The sequence below is a fragment of the Aquarana catesbeiana genome, linkage group LG05 (genome assembly GCF_042186555.1).
Source record: "Aquarana catesbeiana isolate 2022-GZ linkage group LG05, ASM4218655v1, whole genome shotgun sequence".
Taxonomy (NCBI): domain Eukaryota; kingdom Metazoa; phylum Chordata; class Amphibia; order Anura; family Ranidae; genus Aquarana; species Aquarana catesbeiana.
In genome coordinates this window covers 97,694,028-97,718,268 of record NC_133328.1, presented here as the reverse complement: position 1 = coordinate 97,718,268, position 24,241 = coordinate 97,694,028, and the positions used below count along the sequence as shown (strand labels likewise).

At 40.9% G+C, this 24,241-nt stretch overlaps 1 protein-coding gene and 1 non-coding gene across 5 annotated transcripts in view; both read right to left on the bottom strand.

The window, feature by feature from the left end:
- Positions 1-24,241, bottom strand: part of XYLB (xylulokinase) — a 277,360-nt gene that overhangs the window by 103,920 nt on the left and 149,199 nt on the right. The window lies entirely within an intron of this gene.
- Positions 13,756-13,887, bottom strand: LOC141146531 (small nucleolar RNA SNORA3/SNORA45 family). The gene has a single exon (XR_012244924.1). It is a non-coding gene; the product is annotated as a small nucleolar RNA SNORA3/SNORA45 family (small nucleolar RNA).

Sequence of the window (24,241 nt, the reverse complement as noted above, 5' to 3'; positions counted from 1 at the left end):
TATTCTATCTTGGGGTAATACAAACATATTGTGTGCAAATCCTTGGCTGTTGCCATCTAGTGGCCACCATAATAATGTCATGCCAGAAAACCTCTATATGATCCACTCAGTATCGCCATCTTGTGTATTAATTGGAAAAAGCAGGATTTGGAAATTTATCAATCACTTTATTTGAAATCATTAGTAGATACAACAATTAATACTCAATACCATATCACCAACATAACTGAAAAAGCTCCATAACTATTTATGTATATCACTAAGACAATAACATCATTAAATGCCAACCAAAAAAATTATAAACCGGTATAAGCTCACATATTCATAGGACCCAAGGCTAAATATTCTCCCCAAAAAAACCCTAATGGGAAGGACAAGACCCCTCCAACTGACAAACTCCAATCCATCCCATAGAACAGAATAGCCCCAAATCCACCTGCACTGGAAGGAATGTGTACCCAATGTTAAATGCTCAATGTACAGTTAATCCGATGTCCATAACTTGTCCTATATCATAGACAAAAACCAAATCAATTTAGAATGTTTATCTTCTGTTCATAGTTAACTACAGCCAACAAATCCTAAGAGGCAGGATAACACAATCATCCTAATGAAACTTCAAAACAGAAGAGGTTTTTTTCTTAGAGAAATGGTTTGAAACTGATCTGTTCATTCAAACCCGGTGACTTGGTCGCCTGCAGTCGGAAAATCCATTGGGTCTCCAACTGCAGGAGATGTTTGTCAATGTCCCCACCTCTAGGGGAACTGTTTACATGTTCAATAGCAAAAAAACTCATATCATCCAATTCAAAATTGTGATATAGGCCAATATGGCGGCTAATAGCCAATTCCATTTTGCCATTTTTTATTTCATACACATAGTCTCTGATACGTTTTTGAAAGGGTCTTTTGGTCTTCCCATCGTAAAATGCTTTGCATTGGCATTCCATATAATAGACTACACCAACTGGTTGAAGGTTGATGGCTTCCTTAGGAGTCCACAGTTGTCCGATTGGCCTCGCTTTCCATATCCAGCTGCAGTAATTGCATTTCCCGCAGCTGTATGTGCCCTTACGTTTTTGGCTCCAAGGCATTATGGAAGTTTTTTCCTGTAAATGACTGTGAGTTAGATGGTGCTTTAGGGATTTTGCCCTTCGATAGGTTTATCACCAATGTATTTTACGACTGTCACGTCATCCTGCAGAAGATGCCAGTGGCGTTGTAGAATTTTTTAAAACCTAAATTGTTCTGGGAAAAACCCGTAATGATCCGAGTGGGTTCATTACTTTCTATTTTACGGTGAGTATACAGAAGCTGACAAGATCTCTCTTTCGTTCTATTGAAAGCTTTCTTTAAGCATTTTTTGCTATAACCTTTTCGTAATAGGCGTATTTGTAAATCCCTGGCCTGAACTAGAAAATCCACCTCTCGACTGCAATTTCTTTTAGTCTCAAATACTGACTATATGGTATACTGTTCTTAAGTGCCTCTGGATGGGCACTGGCCTTGTGGAGGATCGTATTGGTTGAAGTTGGTTTCCAATACACATCCGTAGCAAGACTACCATCCAGTCCTTTTAGAATCTGAATATCCAGGAAAGTGACTCTACTTTGTTCAGATTCAAAGAGTTTTGACCAATCCATGTTATAAAATTGCTCCCGCATGCCCCTCCAGATCATCAAAATTTTGTCAATGTACCTGTGCCACCACATAACATGGCACAGGTACGTAGACGAATAGGCACCAAAGAACACTGATCGCTCCCACACCCCCAGGTACAAGTTCGCGTATGACGGGGCACATTTAGTCCCCATCACGGCCCCTTGCAGTGGGAGCCATTGAACACAAAGACGTTCCTGGACAGGGCATATTCAAGTAACTCCAAAACAAAAGCATTGTAACGCCACTTTTTTTTATTTCCTTCTTTGAAAAACTCTGCGGTCATAGTTATTCCCTTCATATGGGGTATTGAACAATATAAGGCAATATAGTAGCATATTTGGCAATGCCAGGCTCACAGCTGATTCAGCTGAGTCCTGACGTAATAGGGATAATATCCTATTAATATCCTATTAATAATAAGGGGGTATGCAGGGCTTGAGTAGGAACAGCGTTTTGCACTTATTCCACAGCAGGAAATCCGTTCCCGTTAGCAGCCGTGTCCCGCAATTCACATGGGTGTGCTGTCATCTTCATTCTGGGACAATACAGCGTCCCGAAATGAAATGAGGGCACAAAGCCATCCTACTAGCTGATTGCTGAAACTGGTTGCTAGGGCCGCCCCACCTGGTGTCTAGCAACCGGTGACGTCACAATCAGAGGCTCAGCGTGGGGCAGAGAAAAGTGAGCCCTGTGCTAGTGCTGCAAGTCCATCCATCTCCTCTCCTTCTCTGGCCTCAGCGGACTTGCAGCCAGGGACTCACATTGCTTTTCTTCACACCTCCAGTCTCTACCCCGTGAGTCCCACCTCCTTCCCTGGCCTGGCGGCATTCTGCAGTGCTGGCTGGCTCAGATCTACGGCTGCCCGCAGCGCAGTGCTCAACTTCTCCTCCTCCCGCCTGTGGCCCGACTGCCTGGGGGCCCTGGCCCGGACCAGTGGACCACTCACCAGTCCAGATTAGAAAGTGAGGACAGGAAATGGAATCGGATTGGAGTTGGAGAAAGTGACACAAGTCAGGGCACTGGGGCACTGGGGCCCTGGGGGACAGACAGTAATACATGAAGCTGACAAGTGGGGGTCGGGGGGGACAGTAATACATGTATCATGTCCGCAGCCTCTGGCCACCTTCTGTATCATGTCTGCAGCCTCTGTCCACCTCCTGCATCATGTCCGCAGCCTATGGCCACCTCCTGTATCACGTCCGCAGCCTCTGTCCACCTTCTGTATCACGTCCGCAGCCTCTGGCCACCTCCTGTATCACATCTGCAGCCTCTGGCCACCTCCTGTATCATGTCCGCAGCCTCTGGCCACCTCCTGTATCATGTCTGCAGCCTCTGTCCACCTGCTGTATCACGTCTGCAGACTCTGACCATAACATGTCCGCAGCCTCTGTCCACCTCCTGTATCATGTCCTGCAGCCTCTGGCCATAACATGTCCACAGCCTCTGTCCACCTCCTGCATCATGTCTGCAGCCTCTGGCCACCTCCTGTATCATGTCTGCAGCCTCTGTCCACCTCTTGTATCATTTCCGCAGCCTCTAACCATAACATGTCTGCAGCCTCTGCCACCTCCTGTATCACGTCTACAGCCTCTGGCCATAACATGCCCGCAGCCTCTAACCATCTCTTGTATCATGTCCGCAATCTCTGACCATCTCTTGTCTTTTATCATGTCTGCAGTCTCTGAGGGGGAGTCTGGAGAGGAGTCAAGAGTGGAAGCATTGTCGGGATGGGGGTCACAGGAGGAGTCAGATGTGTGTGGACTGTGGAGAGGAGACTATAGGATAAAGCCAGAGCCACCAAGCTAGAGGTGTCTGACTGAGCCCTGCACGGTGCACCTGAGAGGACAGTGACAGCGCCACAAGGTCAGTCTGAGGGGATCACTCTGGATTCCCCCTACAATGCAAGAGGGAACTCTGTGGATGCAGATGTGAAGGGGATCTCTGATATAAGGTGGTTTCTGGTCACCAGAGCCCCCCTTATATCAGAGTTCCCCTTTAGATCATAATCTGCAGCATTCCCCTTTATGTCAGAGTTCCCTTGCACTCTAAGAGGGAATCGTAAAGTATGGGGGAACTCTGTGCTTGCTGGGTTATTTTAACCTGAGGAAAAAAAAGGGGGGTAAAAACTACACTAAATCATGAAGATAAAAATATATAAATAAATCAATCAAATGTGACTAAAAATTTGATAATACATCAAAACAAATGAATCAAGTGAAAAAGCAGCAACTCTAATTATATGACACCCATATATCACCTAAATGTAGAAACAGAAAGAATCGCGCTAATCTAAAGATAAAAATTGTATATAAAATACGTGGCAAAATAATGAGTGAGCCTAATCACAGAATGCGAAATAGACTAAATAAAATAAATAGATAATGATCTCAGTGTATGGTGGCATCTAAAGTTAACCACCCGTGCAAAAATTAAAAGTCCATGTAAACAATAAATTGGATTATAGTCTCAGTGTATAGTGGCATCTATAGTTGCCCACCCATGCAAAATAAAAGTCCATGTAAACAAGTATTGATCCACTCCGTAAAAATGTGATCCACCACCAGGAATAGAAGGGGTTACTCCTTACAGAAAGGCCACGATCCCCCACTACAGAGGATCATAGCTAGCAAAACAGCTGAGACTTTAGCCTTGCATCAATAATGGTCTGCGGGGTCTTCAAATCATCGCATGATGTAGACCGACTCGTGAGAGAAGTATACCATGTAACAAAGATGAAACTCCAATAGTGTAAAACCTTTTAAACTTTAACAGAATCGCATAGAAAAACACTTACAATATCGCCTGATAAGATAAGCCTTAAGTCCGGTATGTTGGCCGTACAGACTCGGACAGACCCGTCCTACTGGAGATGCGAGCACAGACTGGAGGTGACGTCAGTGCATCGTCCTGCTCTGCCCTACGCGTTTCGTGACAAGATCACGTCATCCAGGGGCACGGGCGGCGCACTGCGTCACCTCCCTAAATAGCATAAGAACATAACCAAGCCTCGCTTTGAGCCACAGTCCATCAATAGACCAGCAGCAACTACTGAATGAACCGCAAGTCCAGGAAACGATTAACTCTGCATAAACTAATAATAATTAATAAAAATAAATTAAAAAATCATAAAACAACACAAGAACTTCCGCATCACGAAAAATTTCATACGGAAGTCACCCATCCCTATAGAAACAAAACAAAACGACCACTAATTCAGCGCACATCGGCTGAGAAGGAAAACTGGAAACCTAAAAAATCCTTAACTAGGTGACTCTCACAAGGATTAGATAAACTAACATATAGTTGGTGACACCAGATGGAATTAGGACACTGATTTTCCAATGGTGTGTAATAGCAATCCAACCTAACCGTAATCTACAGCAAAGTTATTTGTAGGAATAAATAAATTAAAAATAAAGAATGAAAATAATATATTAGAAATAAAAATAAAGGATGAATAAACAAATGAATGCCGCCCCACCCGCAACCGGTAAATGAATGGTCGCAACAATTAATCAAATTGAGACCCACCAAAATGGTGAAAAGAACTGACCACTCAGATAAAACTGATGGACAGTATTAACACCAATTTAATTGATCTAACGATCTAGCCATAGGGCTACCGGTATGAAAATGAATATTAACATCTAGTAAATCATTACCCGAATATAGCTAAAAAATCCAGCCAGTTCAGAAATCGGAAATGAGATGTAACCAACAATGGGGCCACTACTATGATAATGCATAGTGACATCTAGTGGATCATTATCAAAATGCAGCAAAAAAATTTTCTCAAATTCAAGCATAAATAAAGCACAGCCTTGAATTAAAATAAAATAAATAATAATAAGGATACATTTAAAAAACGAATACATTGAATACAAGTTTCGAAGGTATTGAAGAATTGGCAGAATGCCAAAACTGCTACCTGACCAACGAGTATCAAAAACTGAACCTCTCTCTCAGCAGCAGTATTGGAGTTTGAAGGGGGAAACACCCATCTCCAAATGTTGGAGATTAAAGGGGAAAAAACACCCATCTAAAAATATAAATTAAAATAAAAATAAATAAGAATCCAATAGATATAAATTTGGTTAAATATAAAGATAAAATATTTAAAATCCAATGGATATAGATATGGTTAAAAACCAGTAAAGTTGCATTCAGTCTCAGATGGACAGAGGCTCACAACGAAGACCCAAGAACACATACTGCACATTATATGTTAATACAACATTTTTTATACCAAAAAGGACAACACAAAAAACCACCAACAGAAAATTGAAAAGGGAATACTCAAGAATTGTTGATGAATGCGTTTACCTCCGTATCCACATTGAGTTCAAAAGGGACATTTGTTCTGAGTCTATGTATCCAAAACATTTCACATTTGGAAATCTCTCTGACTAGTGAACCACCTCTCCAATGGTGTCTATATTTGTCAATCCCCATATAGAGAGTGTTAGAGGGGGTCTCTATTATGTACCTCATCATAGTGTCTTGATACTGGATGTTTGTCAAAACCTATTCTAATGTTGTTTATGTGCTCAATCAGTCTGACTTTGAGAGCCCTTTTAGTCCTCCCCACATACTGTAATCCACAGGGACATTGTACGAGGTAGACCACAGCTTCAGATGAACAGGTTATGAATGGTTCTACCTCGTAAGTCCGTGAAGTACTAGTGGAGGTAAATTGACAGATTTTTCTATCTCTGCACCTATTGAGGGAACATACCTGACATTTCTTACACTTATGATAACCTGTAAGGTTGTAGAAAAAACACCTATTAATGTTAGGTGGGTCTTCGACCGTAGGGGCAATCCTATTGCCCAGAGAAGACGCTCCTTTAAACACAACTTGAGGATTCTTTGGTAAAAATGTGCCAAGAACTTGATCACTAGTCAATATATGCCAGTGTTTCCTGATCAAATCCTTAACAGTTCGATGTTGTATTGAAAAGGTTGTGATGAACGGCAAAGAGAATTCGGTATTATCTCCACGTCGTTGACCATCCGTCAAAAACGATGACCTATCCCTATCGTGTATTGTCTTTAATGACCTGGACAACACCCCTTGATCATACCCTTTTTCTATGAACCTACTAGTTAGAACAGCTGCCTGGTTGTCAAAGGTTTCGACCTCAGTGCAATTGCGCCTAAGGCGTGCATATTGACCCTGAGGAACCACTCTCAACCAAGTTTCATAATGGCAACTATCTAAAGGGATGTAAGCGTTCTTGTCTGTCGGCTTGAAGTAAGCAGAAGTCACCAATCTGTCACCCTTAACCGTGATCTTCAAATCGAGAAAGTTAATTTCTTCCAGACTGGCCTCAAAATTCAACTTGATGCCTCTGTTATTATCATTAAGGAAAGACATGAAACCTTGGAGTTCAATCTCACTACCATCCCATAGGAGGAGGACGTCATCAATGTACCTGGCCCAAAGGACCACCTGCGGTCTAACCTGAGCTTTGACGACGGCCATAAATAAATTGGGAAAAATGGTACCAAACCCCATCCCTGCTCGGAAGAGGAGGGGTTCTTACCATTCACCCAGGAGAGATGTTCCCCAAAATAAAATGAACAATAAAAACAAGGCCAAATCCCTCAAGCGTGATTCCACACAGCCCTACTCGGGTACCCCCTCTAGAGGATCCATCAAATATCATGATTCGGGATATAATAATTATTCCCAATATCAGAGAGAAAATCCCCCACGCCTATGGGGGGATTTCCCGGGGAGACAGGGTCAGGGCCCTCCCAATTACCAATCGGGTTATAATCCACCATATCCCATCCATCACTTTGGACGTGATGGTGAGTATGGTTCTAATATCCGTACACAGAATAGTTTTTTCCCTCTATCTGATTCTGAAGCTCCTGGTGCCTTTGGCCAGGATGTTGGTAGATATGTATATATTGGGGTTGGGAGTAGACCTGAGCCATATTATCCCCAACGTCATGAGGGTGGTCAGGGTCAATCCAGACCTAACCATTTTTCCAGACCCCCTGGTGAATATGGTAACCAGAACTGGGGTTTTCCCAGGAGCAATCAGGGCCAAAAAAGGCCCATAGAACGAAAAGAGTCAGAGGGGGGAGGCGTGTTCAATCAACAAAAAAGAAAGCGAACATAGGGACTGGGTTGTTCAATCTGAGCAAACAGGTCTTAATGGATTCTGAGAAAAGGCTACTTGATAAGGGTTTAAAGTTTGCTCCGGCCAGGAGCCTGAGCAAATTTCAAACCTATATGGATATACACAAGTATGTGCGGAGAATCAATATCAAATGGTACATGTTGAATAATCCAATTAGGGGAGATATCAATAGCACCTCCGAATATCAACATTCAGGTCTTTCGAATGCGTCTCTCTTCAATCCTCCTGGTTCCTTGGCTCCCAGTATTAAGGTATTCAGAGATGTTACGTTGAGGGATTTGGAACAAATAAAGGTTAAAAAGGTTAGAATGCAAAAGGATCTTGAAATAGGTCTAGAGTCCCTCTGCAATAATAAATCCTTGATTATCCGACCAGCGGATAAGGGTGGGGGGATAGTGATCCTTGATCGGTGTGATTACTTAAAGGAGATGCACCATATCGTGGATGATCCAGATACCTATACTCCACTTAATAGGGATCCTGTGGTTAAATACAAGAAAGAACTTGAAATTATTGTGGATAGGGGCTTTTGTAGTGGCATTCTGGAGAAAAAGAAAAAGCTATTTTTGGTACCGAGTGCTCCTCGCACGCCTGTCATCTACTACCTCCCAAAGATCCACAAGAGTTTAACTTGCCCCCCCGGGACACCCTATAGTCAGTGGTATTGACTCGGTTACGTCCCAGGTGGGCAAGTATATAGATCACTTCTTACAACCTTTAGTTCAGAATATCCCCTCTTTTATAAAAGATACGAAGCAAGTTATTAAGATGTTATCGAACATCACACCAAAGAAAGGTTTATGGCTGGTCACAGCTGATGTGACCACACTTTATACCATTATCCCCCATACCCTGGACTTGGAGGCAGTTGGGCTGTACTTGACCAGAGAATCTGGCCTTGCTTCATCCCAAATCAGCTTTATTATGGAATTATTGGACTATGCCGCTAGCCACAACTACTTCTGGTTTGACCATCAGTTTTTTCGCCAGGATAGGGGTGTGGCAATGGGGACTAAATACACCCCTAGCTTGGCCAATTTATTTATGGCCAAGTGGGAGGAGGACGTCATAAAAGCTCAGGTTAGACCGCAGGTGGTCCTTTGGGCCAGGTATATTGACGACGTCCTCCTCCTATGGGATGGCAGTGAGGTTGAACTCCAAGGTTTCACGTCTTTCCTTATTGATAATAACAGAGGCATCAAGTTGAATTTTGAGGCCAGTCTGGAAGAAATTAACTTTCTCGATTTGAAGATCACGGTTAAGGATGACAGATTGGTGACTTCTACTTACTTCAAGCCGACAGACAAGAACGCTTACATCCCTCTAGATAGTTGCCATTATGAACCTTGGTTGAGAGCGGTTCCTCAGGGTCAATATGCACGCCTTAGGTGCAATTGCACTGAGGTCGAAACCTTTGACAACCAGGCAGCTGTTTTAACTAGTAGGTTCATAGAAAAAGGGTATGATCAAGGGGTGTTGTCCAGGTCATTAAAGACAATACACGATAGGGATAGGTCATCGTTTTTGACGGAGTGTTAAGGATTTGATCAGGAAACTAGCATATATTGACTAGTGATCAAGTTCTTGGCACATTTTTACCAAAGAATCCTCGAGTTGTGTTTAAGGGAGCGTCTTCTCTGGGCAATAGGATTTCCCCTACGGTCCAAGACCCACCTAACATTAATAGGTGTTTTTTCCACAACCTTACAGGTTATCATAAGTGTAAGAAATGTCAGGTCTGTTCCCTCAATAGGTGCAGAGATAGAAAAATCTGTCAATTTACCTCCACTAGTACTTCACGGACTTATGAGGTAGAACCATTCATAACCTGTTCATCTGAAGCTGTGGTCTACCTCGTACAATGTCCCTGTGGATTACAGTATGTGGGGAGGACTAAGAGGGGTCTCAAAGTCAAACTGATTGAGCACATAAACAACATTAGAATAGGTTTTGACAAACATCCAGTATCAAGACACTATGATGAGGTACATAATAGAGACCCCCTCTAACACTCTCTATATGGGGATTAACAAATATAGACACCATTGGAGAGGTGGTTCACTAGTCAGAGAGATTTCCAAATGTGAAATGTCTTGGATACATAGACTCAGAACATATGTCCCTTTTGGACTCAATGTGGATAAGGACATAAACGCATTCATCAACAATTCTTGAGTATTCCCTTTTCAATTTTCTGTTGGTGGTTTTTTGTGTTGTCCTTTTTGGTATAAAAAATGTTGTATTAACATATAATGTGCAGTATGTGTTCTTGGACCTTCGTTGTGAGCCTCTGTCCATCTGAGACTGAATGCAACTTTACTGGTTTTTAACCATATCTATATCCATTGGATTTTAAATATTTTATCTTTATATTTAACCAAATTTATATCTATTGGATTCTTATTTATTTTTATTTTAATTTATGTTTGGAGATGGGTGTTTTTTTCCCCTTTAATCTCCAACATTTGGAAATGGGTGTTTCCCCCTTCAATCTCCAATACTGCTGCTGAGAGAGAGGTTCGGTTTTTGATACTCGTTGGTCAGGTAGCAGTTTTGGCATTCTGCCAGTTCTTCAATACCTTCGAAACTTGTATTCAATATATTCGTTTTTTAAATTTATCCTTATTATTATTTGTTTTATTTTAATTCAAGGCTGTGCTTTATGCTTGAATTTGAAAAAAAAATTTTGCTGCATTTTGATAATGATCCACTAGATGTCACTATTCATTATCATAGTAGTGGCCCCATTGTTGGTTACATCTAATTTCCGTTTTCTGAACTGGCTGGATTTTTTAGCTATATTCGGGTAATGATTTACTAGATGTTAATATTCATTGTCATACCGGTAGCCCTATGGCTAGATCGTTAGATCAATTAAATTGGTGTTAATACTGTCCATCAGTTTTATTTGAGTGGTCAGTTCTTTTCACCATTTTGGTGGGTCCCAATTTGATTCGTTGTTGGAACCATTCATTTACCGGTTGTGGGTGGGGCGGCAATAATTTGTTTATTCATCCTTTATTTTTATATCTAATATATTATTTTCATTCTTTATTTTTAATTTATTTATTCCTACAATCAACTTTGCTGTAGATTACGGTTAGGTTGGATTGCTATTACACACCCTTGGAAAATCAGTGTCCTAATTCCATCTGGTGTCACCAACTATATGTTAGTTTATCCAATCCTTGTGAGAGTCACCTAGTTAAGGATTTTCTAGGTTTCCGGTTTTCCTTCTCAGCCGATGTGCGCTGAATTAGTGGTCTTTTTGTTTTGTTTCTATAGGGATGGGTGACTTCCGTATGAAATTTTTCGTGATGCAGAAGTTCTTGTGTTGTTTTATGATTTTTTAATTTATTTTTATTATTAGTTTATGCAGAGTTAATCGTTTACTGGACTTGCGGTTCATTCAGTAGTTGCTGTTGGTCTCTTGATGGACCATGGCTCAAAGCGAGGCTTGGTTATGTTCTTATGCTATTTAGGGAGGTGACGCAGTGTGCCGCCCGTGCCCCTGGATGACGTGATCTTCTCACGAAATGCGTAGGGAGGAGCAGGACCTGACGTCACCTCAAGTCTGTGCTCGCATCTCCAGTAGGACGGGTCTGTCCGAGTCTGTACGGCCAACATACCGGACTTAAGGCTTATCTTATCAGGCGATATTGTAAGTGTTTTTCTATGCGATTCTATTAAAGTTTAAAAGGTTTTACACTATTGGAGTTTCATCTTTGTTACATGGTATACTTCTCTCACGAGTCGGTCTACATCATGCGATGATTTGAAGACCCCGCAGACCATTATTGATGCAAGGCTAAAGTCTCAGCTGTTTTGCTAGCTATGATCCTCTGTAGTGGGGGATCGTGGCCTTTCAGTAAGGAGTAACCCCTTCTATTCCTGGTGGTGGATCACATTTTTACGGAGTGGATCAATACTTGATTACATGGACTTTTATTTTGGACGGGTGGTCAACTATAAATGCCACTATACACTGAGACTATAATCCAATTTATTGTTTACATGGACTTTTAATTTTTGCACGGGTGGTTAACATTAGATGCCACCATACACTGAGATCATTATCTATTTATTGTATTTAGTCTATTTCGCATTCTGTGATTAGGCTCACTCATTATTTTGTCACGTATTTTATATACAATTTTTATCTTTAGATTAGCGCGATTCTTTCTGTTGCTTATTTTAACCTGACCTTCATGTAAATGGAGAAATATGTTTTTTGACTTTTGTTTAACTTAAACACATTGCTAATAGCACTAGCTATCTTTATAGTTTAAATATTTGCACTATATAGCACAGAGTTACAGCCATTTTAGGTACTTTTTTGCAGTGTCGGGGGTGGGGGAATCTTGGGTGAGTTCCCACACTTCTTTTCCTAGGACTTGACCCCTGGCGGTATGATTGTGAGCACTTGTAGGTCTTCATTTGGAGGTACTTTTTTCTCTGTAATGGCAGTGGTATCCAGTGCGAATTAGACAGTGTGAACAGTCTGGTTTTGACATTCTCCCCGTTACAAACAAGGTATTATGAATTGTTTTGAAATTGGATTAGATGATCTGTAAAACCCGGCCATTGGAATATGCCTACCGTTTTATGTATGGACTTTAACAAAGGAGATTTCTCCTAGGTAAGTCTTATAGTACTGGTTGGCTAATGCTTGAAGTGGGGAATATTTGGTAGTAATATATTATCTATCTTTCCCTGTTTCAGTACCTTATGGCCAAACATGTGACCAATCAACCATAACTGCCAACTCCTTTGTATTGGACCTTTTTTTGGCTTTTGGGACGAACCTCTCTATCTGACTTCAGACTCACCTGATATAGACAGATGCCTGGTCCATCTTAGAGTACACTGGCAGGAATGTGTGTAAGTTTTTATAATTACTATGTATAAGTAAAACTACAGTGACATGCATTAATCTTGTATTTGCGAATAATATACTATTTGCATTAATCTTCTTCCTTCTACAGCAACTCTACTACATTCATTCCCCTCCAAACAGAACCCCTGAAGAAGCCAACAGGCATGTTGTGCGTCTCCTCTCACATGTGTAACGGTGTATGACATTGTTATCCATGATTGTGTGCATATATGATTACAGAGGAATTAGTGTACTTTGGTTAGGGGGGAGTTTGTTTCACCTAGAGTTTGCTGCAAAACAATTTTGTATTTAAATGTCTATTTGTATATAACCAATAATTATAACCAATGGTAATCTTAATAAAATTGAATTTTAAATATTGCGTTGGAAGATCTATTATTCCATGAGGAGTTTTCAGCACCTTTAAAGTCCCAATATCTTGTTGTCTCTTATTGTATCATGAATAAAATAAAGCACCACTTTTTACTAATCTCATTAATGAGATGTCTTCTCAATTAGGAGGGCTTAAAGTGTAAAGGTTCTGCATCCATGTTTGCACCAATTTGGAGGTGGACCAGACCATTGCCTGGCATGATCTAAGGTATAAAACATAGGGAGGACGAGGTGGTACAGTTGGACAATAAACTATATTTTTATTCTCCAGTACCAACCTCTATCTATATTTTATTAAATTGTTTCTTAACTTGCTTTTCTGCCTCTTTCCACCTACATCCTCAGTGAGATTCTGAACTTCTCCTTTTCTGACTTGAAGTCAAATTCACTGTTCTATCCACACTACCAATTACAAAGTCCATAGTCCCTGGTCTATCTCAACTACATTTCTATATGCAGTGGGACCATGAAGAACGAATGTAGCCACCCTCTAACAGGAAGTGAAATCAAAGCAGCAAAAAAAAAAAAATAATTTGGAAATCTGGAGGAGGCTAGAAGCAATAGAAGGTACATTTCTGAGATAAGAATACATTTTTTTAAAAAACACAATCAGCACAACTTTGATCCTCTGCTTCTTGGGATAAACCGATCAGTGAATTCTCTTGTGTCAGATATTGCTGTACCGGTGACTGGTTGAGCTACATGGAGAACCAACCAGTGAATAAAGATCAGCAATCACTTTCCAAGAACTCTAGCACAACAAGGCCACTGGTAGTGCAAAGATGTGACTCTAGTCTCAGGTAAGAATACATATTTGAATGAAAATCGTTTTTTAAATTTAAACCAGTTTAGTGTCACTTTATTTTATATGAAAGTACTATCCTTTAAAATACTTTTTGATGTAGCTTTCCCAGCCCTAAAACGATATCAAATTATATTTCATATTCTGTTAATATGAACTGCAGAACAAATATATTAAGATAAGTATTTTATTATATTAATTTCACAACTTTGTAATATAATAGTGTAAATTGAGGTAAATCATATATACAGTAAAAAAAAATAAACAGTTGCAGCTCAAAGGAAGTCCTTTAACCACTTGCCGCCCGGCCACCGTCAAATGTGCGGCTCTTGTTCTGGGTGGACATCATATGATGGCACCCAGAACGTTGTTGCTAGGACACGGCGCGACCCTGATCTCTGTAAAGAGGCGCAGCCACAGCTCTTTAACCATGTGATCGGCTGTGTCCAATCACAGCTGTTCACATGTAAACACGGAGATGCCGGTAATCAGTGCCCTGATTACAATAAAGCGCCCACAGTGCCAGAAGTGAGTGCCCACCAGTGCCAGCAGTGTGCCCACCAGTGTCAGCAGTGAGTGCCCACCAGTGCCAGCAAACAGTGCCCACAAGTACCAGCAATCAGTATCCATTAGTGATGCCAGTCAATGTTGGCTATAACTGCTGCCCATCAATGCTGCCCATCAATGTCACCCATCAATGCCCATCAGTGCCCATCAGTGCTGCCCATCAGTGCCCATTAGTGCCGCCTATCCGTGCCACCTATCTGTGCCCACCAGTGCCGCCTATCTGTGCCCATCAGTGCCCACCAGTGCCTCCTATCAGTGCTCATCAGTGCCACCTAATCAGTGCCCATAAGTGCCACCTCATTAGTGCCCATCGGTGCAGCCTATCAGTGCCCATCAGCGCTGCCTCATCAGCGCCCAACAGTGAAGGAGAAAAATTACAAAAAATTTCAACATTTTCAGTCTTTTTTTTTTTTTAGGAAGAGATAAGAAAAACCCAGAAGTGATTAAATACCACCAAAAAAAGCTCTATTTGTGTGAAGAAAATGATAAAAATGTCACATGCTTACAGTGTAGCATGACCGCGCAATTGTCATTCAAAATGTGACAGCGCTGAAAGCTGAAAAATGGCCTGGGCAGGATGGGGGTGTAAGTGCCCTGTATTGAAGTAGTTAAATTAAAACCATAAAAGTGCAGTTCATTAGTGAGTCCACAATAATAACATCCTTAAAAAAGTGCTGGTGCTTCGGTGACTCCCACCACTTTTCAACCTATGCACTCACCTCTCCTTTTGAACTCTCTTACTAGGTGGTCAAATGACACCTTCTCCTATGTTGGGGTATGCAAGGTAGGCTCCTCTATCATTCTCCTCCTCCTCCTTTATTCCACCTGATGTCCTGACACTCTGTCCTTAATTGGGTGGTTGGTCCTTTAACATTGTGGTTTTCTCTGTGTGGTGGCCCATGTAAGAAAGGGTATCCTCATAGTGTAGTAGTTAAAAATTGTTATTTATATAAAAAGTAGTAACTTACATAGCAGTAAAAAATGAACAGCTCCTAAAATTGACAGTGGGGCTCAAAGGGTCCCACGTCACTTCCGGTATCGCCAGCCTCCCCAGCTCCACCCTTCACAACTTAGTAGAATTTTTGGTGTATTATTCCAACCAATAAAAAAGTACCAGGTGCATCTACAAAAAACGACAGATGCAGTTGACATAATTGCCAATTTTTTATTGAATGCTTCTGAATTCCATGCATTATAATGGCAATTAATGAGAAATTAACCTTGTATTATAATTGTGTCTGTGCCCACCACCTTCAATATGAACACCGAAACATTATTATCAGTGACATGCTTTGCAGAAAGCATGACATAAGAAGGGTCGTTTTTGTGCCTTTTGTATTAGAACCACAAACAACAGACTTTTTTCCGTTTTTTTTTTATTTTAGTTATACTTTTGAGTAGTTTTTGTAAAATTACATTGGGTTATGTAATGTGGCCAACGTAGATGCAATTATTGCTTTACAGGTTCTCCTTTAAGTAGCAGAACACAAGGAAACTCCTCATCAGAATTGTGATCACACCTAACATTAGTTGGATATAATTGGTATGATAAATTATTCATGACACTTCATTTCAACATTTCTTAGGAATGAATTCTCTTTAATGGACATATAGTATACACATAGTATTTCTCTTGAAGTTGCTAGTTGCCCCATATTCCTACGTCCTTCACGTGTCCTTTGTGTCCTGCTTTAATCAAACCTCCAAAGATGCCATTGAAGCACCGTTCACAAAGCGCCAATTAGAAATAGATAGACAAGGATGTCGTGTTTGTCACCCAAGCTGTGGTGCTTAGACACATCTAATGCAATGCTTTGTTTCTTAAGTTAAATCAAAAATCAAAGCAGATGATGTATAATTGTAATTTGTTCTGCCTCACCAGTCAGGGGAAATACAGAAAAAAAAAAGTCCAAGTCAATGCTTCAGTTCACACCATTTGCATCCCTTTGTGTAGACAGCTAATTTAACTACAACAATGGTAGAAAGCAAACTAATAAATATCGAAACCGTAACATAATGAGTTGTTTTGGTGGTTACAGCTACCATTATCTCTCATCTCAGATATTATAATTATCATAAATAATGTCATTTTGACTAAATATTCTGCTGACAGCACAGGAAACTGTCAAAACAACAAAGGACAAAAGTTATTGTGTTTTTGTATGCTTAAAGCTATTCTCCAGGCAAACAGCTACAATAAAAAGTGAGTGCACCCCTCACATTTTTGTAAATATTTTATAATATCTTTTCATGTTACAACACTGAAAAAATTACACTTTTTTTGCTACAATGTAAAGTAGTGAGCGTACAGCTTGTATAACAGTGTTAATTTGCTGTCCACTCAAAATAACTCAACACACAGCCATTAATGTCTAAACCGCTGGCAACAAAAGTGAGTACACCCCTAAGTGAAAATGTCCAAATTGAGCACAAAGAGTCAATATTTTGTGTGGCCAGCATTACTTTCCAGCACTGCTTTAAGCCTCTTGGGCATAGAGTTCACCAGAGCTTCACAGGTTGCCACTGGAGTCCTCTTCCAATTCCTCCATGACGACATCACTGAGCTGGTGGATGTTAGAGACCTTGCGCTCCTCCATCTTCCGTTTGAGGATGCCCCACAGATGCTCAATAGGGTTTAGGTCTGGAGACATGCTTGGCCAGTCCATCACCTTTACCCTCAGCTTCTTTAGCAAGGCAGTGGTCATCTTGGAGATGTGTTTGGGGTCATTATCATGTTGGAATACTGCCCTGTGGCCCAGTCTCTGAAGGGAGGGGATCATGCACTGCTTCAGTATGTCACAGTACATGTTGGCATTCATGGTTCCCTCAATGAACTGTAGCTCCCCAGTGCCGGCAGCATTCATGCTGCCCCAGACCATGACACTCCCACCACCATGCTTGACTGTAGGCAAGACACACTTGTCTTCATACTCCTCATCTGGTTGCCGCCACACACACTTCACACCATCTGAACCAAATAAGTTTATCTTGGTCTCATCAGACCACAAGACATGGTTCCAGTAATCCATGTCCTTAGTCTGCTTGTCTTCAGTTTGCGGGCTTTCTTGTGCATCATCTTTAGAAGAGAATTCTTTCTGGGACGACAGCCATGCAGACCAATTTGATGCAGTGTGTGGCGTATGGTCTGAGCACTGACAGGCTGACCCCCCACCCTTTCAACCTCTACAGCAATGCTGGCAGCACTCATACGTCTATTTCCCAAAGACTACCTCTGGATATGATGCTGAGCATGTGCACTCAACTTCTTTGGTCGACCATGGCAAGGCCTGTTCTGAGTGCAACCTGTCCTGTTAAACCGATGTATGGTCTTGGCTACCGTGCTGCAGCTCAGTTTCAGGGTCTTGGCAAACTTCTTATAGCCTAGGACATCTTTATGTAGGGCAAAAATTATTTTTTTTTATAGATCCTCAGAGAGTTCTTTGCCATGAGGTGCCATGTTGAACTTCCAGTGACCAGTATGAGAGAGTGAGAGCAATAACACCAAATCTAACACACCTGCTCCCCATTCACACCTGAGACCCTGTAACACTAACGAGTCACATGACACCGGGGAGGGAAAATGGCTAATTGGGCCTAATTTGGACATTTTCACTTAGGGGTGTACTCACTTTTGTTGCCAGTGGTTTAGACATTAATGGCTGTGTGTTGAGTTATTTTGAGGGGACAACAAATTAACACTGTTATACAAGCTGTACACTCACTACTTTACATTGTAGCAAAGTGTAATTTCTTCAGTGTTGTCACATGAAAAGATATAAAAAAAAATTACAAAAATGTGAGGGGTGTACACACTTTTGTGAGATACTGTACATAGATAAAATACATATATGGGACTTGTTGTACCTGCCAAAGGATTTTAATTTCTGTCCACCCAGCCCTGAGAAATATATAGCTTTGCTACACAACACAGCCATGTCTTATATGGCGGAAAACCTGATTTCAAGTTGGTACAGTTTAGTAAGTAGGAATTAATATAAAAATACTGCACTACACACATAAATAAACAATAGCAGCCAGCACTACTAACTTAAAGCGGCATTCCGGCCATCTAAAAAAAATTTTTTAAATCAGCAGCTACAAACACTGTAACCTGTGTGCCCGTCCATCGGCTCTCGGGTCCCGGCACTGCCATCCTAGGTAAGTGAAATAGGCAGTGGATCCTTGCGGCTTCACTGCCACTTTCCTACTGCGCACGCGCGAGCGGCGCGGCGATCTGTGAATGGCCCCATGGTTTTCTGTGAACACATACAGTTCCCAGAAGGCAAGGAGCAGAACACACCGCGGAATAGGAACAGGCAGATTAGGAAGACTGCCTAGCAACAAGGGTTCAGGTAAGTATAAAAAAATTATTTTTTCAAATGTTTTTTTTTTTATTGTTTTAGGATTTTTGGTGTAATTTTTTTTTTCAGGGTGGCCCTCCACGTTAACAAATATTGTGTGAATTAATAAAGTGAAAACAGTGCAGCGCTAAGAAACAAATGTTGAGTATTGACATATCAACATACTGTGAATACAAAATAAACTGTGTGAAGTGCCACACCGCTACTAAGAGGTCCAGATACAACTTTATGCCAATGATAGGGGAACAATCTAAAAAGTAGGCAACGTGTTTCACAGGTCCAGGGGTTGCTGTCAAACCAGCTGCTGACAAGGAATGTGATTTTAATCACACTGGAAGAACAAACATTAAAGGTCTAGTTCACTTCTAGGCTATTCACATTATTTTGAAGCCCAAACGAAGGGGGCATCTTTGAACCACTGAAACGCGTTGGATACTTTTGGGATTGCCACTCGCCTCTGACTTTTATTGGAATCAAGTTGTATCTGGACCTCTTAGCAGTGGAGAGGTGCCTTAGTTTCCTTTTTTGTTAAATTACACTACAAGAATCAAATGTTGAGTATTGACATATCAACATATTGTGATATACAAAATAAATTGTGATTAGCATATACAAAAACTCTAACACCATCATTTGATTGATAGTGTCTCTAAATAAAGTGCACTGTGCAAAATGTAAACCAACATTGGTAGTAGAGTCCCATTGGTGATTAAAACATTAATTCATTAGTATATATTGATGGGAAGGAATCCAGGAGTGTAGGACTAAAGGAGTCACCGCCGTGTGTGCATCCACCACCCAGGGGAGAAGATTAAATACGCTTACCAGAAGATAGTATCAATCAGGCGTGTGATATCAAATCTCTGGATAGCGAGTGGTGCAATTCCCCCTCCTCAGCAGAGCCACCCCAGGCAACCTCGACCCGGCATGTGAGAATATGGATCAGGATTGTAATGTCTCTGGATGGTAAAAAACCTCTTTCCACTACAGAACTATTTGGTTGTTTTGTGGTTAACAGCATCCATAAAAAACAACAGAAAGCCTCCACATAGTGAACAACCGTATGGTTATGGGTTTATTTGGAATAAAACGGGGTTACATAGATTCCAAGAAGTATTGCATTAAGTAAAAAATCTCCTCTGTGATCACAAAAGCATAAAATTCAAAAAGGCGCAATGGCATGGAAAGGACTCATCAAACCCGACATGTTTCGTTTACAAAGACTTCAACTGGGGTCCACATCCATGCACTGCTCAATAACATACACTCAATAATCAATAATAATTAAACAAACCTGTATACAACATAATGACATGTGGCCATATTCAATATGGTATCCAGCGTGTGTTCCAAGCCTCAATGTGGCAACCAATGATGACAGGTGCTAAACCACAGCGAGGCCCAGATAGAGCCAAGCCTCACTATGACCACCAACAGTTATAGGTGCTAAACCACAGCGAGGCTTGGATAGAGCCAAGCTCCAGACATCACTTAACTGCACAGCCACACACAACTTGGTATACAGCGTGTGTTCCAAGTCTCAATGTGGCCACCGAAGATGATAGGTGCTAAGCTGTGGTTTAGTTGTTAAACTACAGCGAGGCTTGGATATAGCCAGACAGATATTCGGCCAAAACATTCCAAGACTCGAACACCACTGCACACAGGCAGATCCTTGGAACGTAAATCGGATTATAATCCGACCTAGTTAATGATTATACTGATTAAACCAATAGAATATAAATTAAAAATTAACAGATAAAATTGAACATTTGAATATATTACTGTCAGGTCCATAAATATTGGGACATCGACACAATTCTAATCTTTTTAGCTCTATACACCACCACAATGGATTTGAAATGAAATGAACAAGATGTGCTTTAACTGCAGACTTTCCACTTTAATTTGAGGATACTTACATACAAATCAGGTGAATGGTGTAGAATTACAACAGTTTGTATATGTGCCTCCCACTTTTTAAGGGACCAAAAGTTATGTGACAATTGGCTGCTCAGCTTTTCCATGACCAGGTGTGTGTTATTCCCTCATTATCCCATTTACAAGGAACAGATAAAAGGTCCAGAGTTCATTTCAAGTGTGCTATTTGCATTTGGAATCTGTTGCTGTCAACTCTCAATATGAGAGCCAAAGAGCTGTCACTATCAGTGAAGCAAGCCATCATTAGGCTGAAAAAACAAAACAAACCCATCAGAGAGATAGCAAAAACATTAGGTGTGGCCAAATTAACCGTTTGGAACATCCTTAAAAAGAAAGAACGCACCGGTGAGCTCAGCAACACCAAAAGACCCTGAGAACAACTGTGGTGGATGACCGAAGAATTCTTTCCCTGGTGAAGAAAACACCCTTCACAACAGTTGGCCAGATCAAGAACACTCTCCAGGAGGTAGGTGTATGTGTGTCAAAGTCAACAATCAAGAGAAGACTTCACCAGAGTGAATACAGAGGGTTCACCACAAGATGTAAACCATTGGTGAGCCTCAAAAACAGAAAGGCCAGATTAGAGTTTGCCAAACAACATCTAAAAAAGCCTTCACAGTTCTGGGACAACATCCTATGGACAGATGAGAGCAAGATCAACTTGTACCAGAGTGATGGGAAGAGAAGAGTATGGAGAAGGAAAGGAACTGCTCATGATGCAAAGCATACCACCTCATCAGTGAAGCATGGTGGTGGTAGTGTCATGGCGTGGGCATGTATGGCTGCCAATGGAACTGGTTCTCTTGTATTTATTGATAATGTGACTGCTGACAAAAGCAGCAGGATAAATTCTGAAGTGTTTTGGGCAATATTATCTGCTCATATTCAGCAAAATGCTTCAGAACTCATTGCACGGCGCTTCACAGTGCAGATGGACAATGGCCCGAAGCATACTGCGAAAGCAACCAAAGGTTTTTTTAAGGGAAAGAAGTGGAATGTTATGCAATGGCCAAGTCAATCACCTGACCTGAATCCAATTGAGCATGCATTTCACTTGCTGAAGACAAAACTGAAGGGAAAATGCCCCAAGAACAAGCAGGAACTGAAGACAGTTGCAGTAGAGGCCTGGCAGAGCATCACCGGGGATGAAACCCAGCGTCTGGTGATGTCTATGCATTCCAGACTTCAGGCTGCAATTGACTGCAAAGGATTTGCAACCAAGTATTAAAAAGTGAACGTTTGATGGATGATTGTTAAACTGTCCCATTCTTTTCGGTCCCTTAAAAGTGGAAGGCACATGTACAAACTGTTGTAATTCCTACACCGTTCACCTGATTTGGATGTAAATACCCTCAAATTATAGCTGAAAGTCTGCAGTTAAAGCACATCTTGTTTCATTTCAAATCCATTGTGGTGGTGTACAGAGCCAAAAAGATTAGAATTGTGTCGATGTCCCAATATTTATGGACCTGACTGTATGTACCTTGTATATAAGCGGAAAATACCAATATATTATGTCAAAAATTAAAATTAATAAAAGCATTAATGTCCAGGTCGACATTTAATGTCCCCGATGACATTCTTGCCATATGTAAATCATATCCATACCTGTAATTAATCTGTGTTACTGTAGCTTGCTGAATCAGACGTCTGATTGGTGGAAACACTGAATTCAAGTCCACTGTACAGTGTATAACAGACTGGAATCAAGTTTCCTAATTCCATGAAAAAAAAAAAATATGCAGTCCTGATTTTTTATTTTTTTTGCATATTTCTCACACTTAAATGATTCAGATCATCACACAAATTTTAATATTACACAAAGATATCCCAAGTAAATCCAAGATGCAGTTTTTAAATTTCATTTATTAAAGGAAAAAAGCTTTTCAAACCTGCCTGGCCCTATGTGAAAAAGTAATTGTCACCTCCCATGCTGAATCATGAATGAACTGTGATTAAGCACAATTTTTCACTTGCCACACCCGGGCCTGATTACTGCCAGACCTGTTGAATCAGGAAATTACATTAATAGAAGCTGTCTGACAAAGTGAAGCACGCTAACAGATCACAAAAAGCCACACATCATGCCACAACCTAAAAAAATTCAAGAACAGATTATAAACAAAGTAATGTACATGTATCGCTCTAGGAAGGGTTTCAAAGTCATTTCTAAGGCTTTGGAACTCCAGTGAACTATTATCCACAAATGGAGATAACTTGGAGCAGTGGTGAACCTTCCCAGGAGTGGCCGGCCTACAAAAATTACTCCAAGAGCAGGACAACGACTCATCCAGGAGGTCATAAAAGAACCCAGAACAACATATAAAGAACTGCAGACTTCACTTGACTCAGGTAAGATGTACATGAGTTAACAATAAGAAAGAGATTGGGCAAAAATTGCATCCCTGGGAGAGTTTCAAGGCCAAAGCCACTGCTGACCAAAAAGAACACAAAGGCTCATCTCACATTTACCAAAAAACATCTTGATTATCCCCAAGATTTTTAGGCAAATATTTTGTGGACTGATGAGACAAAAATTTTACTTTCTGGAAGGTATGCATCCCGTTACATCTGGCATAAAACTAATACAGCATTTCCTAACAAGAACATCATACCAACAGTCAGACATAGTGGTGGTAGTGTGATAGTCTGGGGCTGCTTTTCAGCTTCAGGACCTGGACGACTTACCATAATTGATGCAACCATGAATTCTGAGCTCTACCAGAAAATCCTAGACTAGAATTTTCGGCCATCGGTTCGTAACCTCAAGCTCAAGGGCACTTGGGTTATGCAGCAGGACAATGATCCGAAACACAACAGCAAGTCCACCTCCAAATGGTTCAAACAAAGCACAATTTAGGTTTTGTAGTGGCCTAGTCAAAGCCCGGACTTAAATCCAATTGAGATACTGTATCATGACCTTACACAGGCAGTTCTTGCTGAAAAACCCTCCAATGTGGCTGAATTAAAACAATTCTGCAAAGAAGAGTGGGCCAAAATTGCTCCACAGCAATGTGAAAGACTCAATGCCAGTTATCGCAAATGCCTGAGTGCAGTTGTTGCCACCAAGGGTGGCACAATCAGTTATTACGTTTAGGGGGCAATTACTTTTTCACATAAAGCCAGGCAGGTTTGGACAGCTTTTTGTTGCCTTAATAAATGAAACCATCATTTAAGAACTGTATTTTGTATTTACTCGGGTTATCTTTTTTGTAATAATAAAATTTGTTTGATGATCTGAGTCATTTAAGTGTGACAAATATGCAAAAAAAAAAAAAAATCAGAAAGAAGGCAAATACTTTTTCACACAATTGTATAGGGTGCTGTGACAACAGGGAGACCCATCAGGTTATTACATAGAATGGACTAAGATGGTTGCAGAATTTAACAGAAAATGGAATTCACTTCAAATAACACCAGGCATGTATGAGTTTGAGTACATTAGTAAGCATGCCTGATGATGCAAACTTGGTCATGACATGTA